We start from the raw sequence: 6,177 nt of genomic DNA, 5'->3' as shown, positions 1-6,177 counted from the left end.
CATTACTTTGCCAGCAAAGGTCCGTCTAGTCAAAGCTATGGTTTTTACAGTATGGATGTGAGAATTGGACTATAAAGAAAGCTGAGCTCTGAAGAATTGATACTTTTGAACCGTAATGTTGGAGAAGACTCTTGAGAGTCCTTTGGACTGCAAGGAGATCCAACCAGTCCATCCTAAAGGAAATCAGTCCTGAATATTCATTGGAAGGACTGACCCTGAGGCTGAAATGCCAATACTTTGACCACCCTATGTGAAGAACTGACTCATTTGAAAAGACCCTGATGCTGGGAAAAATTGAAGGCGGGAGGAGAAGGGTATGACAGAGGATCAGATGGTTAGATGGCATCATGGACTCAAGGGACATGAGTTTGAGTAAACTCAGGGAGTTGGTGATGGACAGGGAAGCCTGATATGCTGCAGGCCATGGGGTTGCAAAGAGTTGGACACGATTGAGTGACTGAACTGAACTGACTCTGTATAGACATTAAATAAGCAGGGTGACAATATATAGTTGGTCGTACTCCATTCCCAATGTTCAACCAATCAGTTGTTCAATGTCTGATTCTAACTGTTGCTTCTTGACCCACCTACAGGTTTCTCAGGAGAGAGGTAAGGTGGTCTGGTACTCCCATCTCTTGAAGAAGTTTCCACAGTTTGTCATAATCCACACAATCAAAGGCTTTAGCATAATAAATAAAACATAAGTAAATGTTTTTTCTGGAACTCCCTTGCATTCTCCATGATACGGTGCACATTGGCAATTTGATCTCTGATTCCTCTGCCTCTTCAAAGCCCAGCTTGTACATTTGAAAATTCTCAGTTCATGGAAGTTCTCAGTTCATGTACTGCTGAAGACTAGCTTAAATGATTTTGAGCATAAACTTGCTAGCATGTGAAATAACGGCAATTGTACAGTAGTTTGAACATTTTTTTTGGAATTGTCCTTCTTTGGGATTGGAATAAAAACTGATCTTTTCCAGTCCTGTGGCCTCTGCTGAGTTTTCCAAATTTGCTGACATATTGCATGCAGCATTTTGACACATTCATCTTTTAGGATTTTAAATAGCTTGGCTGAAGTTCCATCACCTCCACTAGCTTTATTTGTATGATATTTCCTAAGGTTCACCTGATTTCACACTCCAGGATGGCATGCTCTAGGTGAGTGATCACTCCATCATGGTGATCTGGGTCTTTAAGACCTTTTTTGGGTACTTCTTCTGTGTACTCTTGCCACTTTTTCTTAATCTCTTCTGCTTACTGTTTTTGTCCTTTATTGTGCCCATCTTTGAATGAAATGTCCCCTTGGTATCTCCAGCTTTCTTGAAGAGATCTCTAGTCTTTCCCATCCTATTTTATTCCTCTACTTTTTTGCACTGTTCCTTTAAGAAGGCTTTCTCATCTCTCCCTGCTATTCTCCAGAACTCTGCATTCAGTTGGGTATATCTTTCCCTTTCTCTTTTGACCCCACCATATTCACAAAAATGCTTCTAGTAGTTGGAAGAAACTTCTTGGAAGGTTCTGTTTAGAGTACATGCCAAAAAATTACATGGCATATTTTTAATCAGGATAAAAAAATGTACAGCCATTTAGAAGCACAAAAATAATTCCTGAGAGGAAATAAATGAAATAATCTATATAGGGTCAGTTTTCTAAATTTGATGTATGTATTCAAAGTTTTGAACTCTTAAGCCAAAGGAAAATATATGATATATATAAATATAATTAATTTTCTAAATCATGCTGTTCATATATATATATACACACACATATATGTATTTATATGTATATTTTAAGTATTTGCATGTATATAATATGAACTTCCCTGGTGGTTCAGTAGTAAAAGAATCCACCTGCCAATGCAGGAGATGCCTGTTGGATCCCAGGATCAGGAAGATCCCCTGGTGAATGAAATGGCAAACTACTCCAGTATTCTTGCCTACAGTACATGGAGTTGTAAAAGTGTCAGACACAATTCAGCAACTAAACAATAACAACAATACATACAATATGTTGCATCATAAGCGTTTTGATGATAAACTATAGCTCATGGAAGAGAGAAGAACCTTTTGTTGTAGTTTGTCATAACTTTAAAAGAGACTACTCAGAAAGACAGAGATCTTTGCAGCCAATCTGTTAAAAGGAACAGTTCTGGAGAGGATCAAGAGCAAGTCTCCTCCTGTCAGGGGAAAACTAGAGGCAGAGCTAGTCATTTCAGGAAGTCTCAGAATAGCCTAGATTTTAAAAATGTAGCAAAATAGATCTCAAATAATTTGTGTCCAAGAGAGAAATTTCAGATCTATCATGAAAAAGTTTTCAGTATCAATAGCATTTATCCTCTTTAAAACTAAGATTGATTATCTTCTTTTTTAAGTGAATGAAAGTTTGGGGTGTTTTCCTGCAAGATGAATCTCAAAGAACAGAGATTAAAAGATAATATGCATAACTATATCCAGAATAATCATCACTCATATCACAGAAGTGCAGATGGCATAGCCTCATCTATAGAGAATTCCTTAGAGTCTATAAAATCTACTACCTAGGAATTAATCTGCTTTAAAACTCCCAAGTACAGAGAAGGGACCTAACACTAAGAAATTCCCATCCAATTAGACATCTCCGGCCCCCTATCTTCCCTACTCTCCTTTTTCAAACTTGAAAGGACTAGAGAATATTTAGGGTGTTTTTTTTTTCCCCCCTAAAATTGGGACAAAAACATCAATCAGGGACAAAGAGAAGAAGCCTATCATACACCCTCTTTTCACCCCAGGACCCTCACTAATTAATGCCATAGTTAAAGGAGAGAAGTTTTAAGTGAATTTTAGACTCTGATTATTATATATAACTGGATACATTAATTTCTTGAATGAAACTGCTTTTGTTTCTTGGAGTGACTAGAAGAGATTTTATTATCTGAGTATCCAGAAAAGTTAGAAGTTCTGCTCAAAAATACAAATCGTGAGAGAGAACTAACCTCACAATAGATTGAGCTTAGATAAGCAATATGAGTAGAGGAGAATAAAGTTTTTCGTTGCTGTTGTTGTAAACAATAATCCCACTTGACACATCCCAGTATTATATGCCTGGATCATTCATCATCTTTGTCTAGCTTGTTATATAGATAGATATGATATGTGCTAATCATTCTTTCAAAATACTAAATAACTTCCTTCATATTACTCAGTAGTATGCTAGGCCCTGGGAAGAGACTAATGAGAAACATGAATATGAATAAAACAGGCATACATAAAATTTAAAGATGTAACTATGACCTTGTCTATAATATAGGGGTTTGACTTTCTTCTTGTTGGTTACTGAAGGCATCCTTAAGAAAGTGACACATAAGGTGACAGCTGAGGTTAAGGAAGTAAAAAACGAAAATTTAGGGTAGAATGGAAAGCATTTGTAAAGCTCATGTTGTGGTAGGAAACACAGAGAACACGAGGAACTAGGGGAAGATCCTAGTTGGCAAAAGTAGAGAAGTGGAGGAGTCTCGGCACCTGAAGCCTCCCTGGAAGCAGGCTGAACCTTTTAGGTCTCCGCTCCCAGTGCAGAAGCTGGCTCCTAAGTAAAGGGCTCTGGGAAGTCACTGAGAAGTACCGATCACACAACTTCACATAACCATGCTATGTTCCTCATGTACAAGTGAGATGACTGTCAGGTGTGGGAACTAAAAGTAAAATTAAATTCAAAAATCTTCCTTTGTCAAGAGTGTCTTTTTCCTTACCTGTTAATTAGATTAAAGAGATGATCTCAAACTGCATCATGGCTTTTTTTTCCGCAACGGGTTTGCCGCCAGGACACAGGTGTCGTGAAAACCACCATTAAACCTAAGCCAAAATGGGAAAGGAGAAGACCCACATCAACATCGTTGTCATTGGGCACACAGATTCAGGGAAGTCTACGACGACTGGCCATCTGATCTACAAATGTGGCGGGATCGACAAGAGAACAATTGAGAAGTTCGAGAAGGAGGCTGCCGAGATGGGGAAGGGCTCCTTCAAATATGCCTGGGTCTTGGACAAACTGAAAGCTGAACGTGAGCGTAGTATCACCATTGATATCTCCCTGTGGAAATTTGAGACCAGCAAGTACTATGTTACCATCATTGATGCCCCAGGACACAGAGACTTCATCAAAAACATGATTACAGGCACATCCCAGGCTGACCGTGCTGTCCTGATTGTTGCTGCTGGTGTTCGTGAATTTGAAGCCGGTATCTCCAAGAACGGGCAGACCCGTGAGCATGCCCTTCTGGCTTACACTCTGGGTGTGAAACAACTAATTGTTGGAGTTAACAAAATGGATTCCACTGAGCCACCCTATAGCCAGAAGAGATATGAGGAAATTGTTAAGGAAGTCAGCACCTACATTAAGAAAATTGGCTACAACCCCGACACAGTAGCATTTGTGCCAATTTCTGGCTGGAATGGTGACAACATGCTGGAGCCAAGTGCTAACATGCCAAGGTTCAAGGGATGGAAAGTCACCCGTAAGGACGGCAATGCCAGTGGAACCACCCTGCTTGAAGCTCTGGATTGCATCCTGCCACCAACTCGCCCAACTGACAAACCCTTGCGTTTGCCTCTCCAGGATGTCTATAAAATTGGTGGTATTGGTACTGTCCCTATGGGTCGCGTGGAGACTGGTGTTCTCAAACCTGGCATGGTGGTCACCTTTGCTCCAGTCAATGTAACAACTGAAGTGAAGTCTGTAGAAATGCACCATGAAGCATTGAGTGAAGCCCTTCCTGGGGACAATGTGGGCTTCAATGTCAAGAACGTGTCTGTCAAAGATGTCCGTCGTGGCAATGTGGCTGGTGACAGCAAAAATGATCCACCCATGGAAGCTTCTGGCTTCACAGCTCAGGTGATTATTTTGAACCATCCAGGCCAAATCAGTGCTGGATATGCACCTGTGCTGGATTGTCACACAGCTCACATCGCTTGCAAGTTTGCTGAGCTAAAGGAGAAGATTGATCGTCGTTCTGGGAAAAAGCTGGAAGATGGCCCTAAATTCTTGAAATCTGGTGACGCTGCCATTGTTGATATGGTTCCTGGCAAGCCCATGTGTGTTGAGAGCTTCTCTGATTATCCTCCCGCCATTTTGCTGTGCGTGACATGAGACAGACAGTCGCTGTGGGTGTCATCAAGGCAGTGGACAAGAAGGCAGCTGGAGCTGGCAAGGTCACCAAGTCTGCCCAGAAAGCTCAGAAGGCTAACTGAATATTATCCCCAATACCTGCCACCCCAGTCTTAATCAGTGGTGGAAGAACGGTCTCAGAACTGTTTGTCTCAATTGGCCATTTAAGTTTAATAGTAAAAGACTGGTTAATGATAACAATGCATCATAAAACCTTCAGAAGGAAAGGAGAATGTTTTTGTGGACCATATGTTTTGTGTGTGGCAGTTTAAGTTATTAGTTTTTAAAATCAGTACTTTTTAATGAAAACAACTTGACCAAAAATCTGTCACAGAATTTGAGACTCATTAAAAAAAGTTTAATGAGAAAAAAAAAAAAAAAAAACTGCATCATGTTCAAAGACCTTTCTAGTTTCACCCACTTCGGCAAACATGACTCTAAACAATGGCACGTTAGAAATGAGATTACCATTTCTATTGTGCAAAAGCTGTATGTCAGTCCCTATATTTTTTGTATTGTCTAGCTTCCATCTACCCAAGTGGTATAAAAAATTAAGGAATACTTAGACAGTTTCACAAAGAGGAAGAAAGAGAAAATGTGAATATTTTCTATTTTTCCTCTTCGTTTTTATTTAAAAAATATTCTTTAAAACGGTGGGCTAGAATTTATTGAACTTTTGAAAGGAAAAAGGGAATGATATGATTTGTAGAACTTTGGAGATTTATCAAATGAGGAAGGAGATAGTTGAAGAGTAGAAAGAAAAATGTTGGTTGTCTAAGATGTTTACAGAGAATATCCTTAGAATTCAGGGATACTTGCGTCAAATACATTGGTAGTTAGGGAGCTGCTAAAAATAGATTACTATTGTCAGTAGGAAAAAGAAAACTCTATTGCCCTCGATGTGACCTTAAACCTACTAATTTTTGTTTAATCTATGTAATCAAACTTTTAAATTTTCACTACTTATTTGAGGCATATATAATCTGTACAAGCTTAGGACATGTTAAATCTTTGAGATTCTCATTTCACATTGCTTAG

At 39.3% G+C, this 6,177-nt stretch overlaps 1 pseudogene across 1 annotated transcript; it reads left to right on the top strand.

Annotated features, from left to right (window-relative positions):
• Positions 1 to 3,770: 3,770 nt before the first annotated feature.
• LOC122679216 lies at positions 3,771 to 5,482 on the top strand (annotated as a pseudogene). The gene has a single exon (XR_006336349.1). The product of XR_006336349.1 is annotated as an elongation factor 1-alpha 1-like (transcript).
• The last annotated feature ends 695 nt before the right edge of the window (positions 5,483 to 6,177 follow it).

Source organism: Cervus elaphus, chromosome 3 (genome assembly GCF_910594005.1).
Source record: "Cervus elaphus chromosome 3, mCerEla1.1, whole genome shotgun sequence".
Classification (NCBI taxonomy): Eukaryota; Metazoa; Chordata; class Mammalia; order Artiodactyla; family Cervidae; genus Cervus; species Cervus elaphus.
Note: the sequence above shows the minus strand (reverse complement) of the source record. Positions and strands in the feature narration are given on the sequence as shown.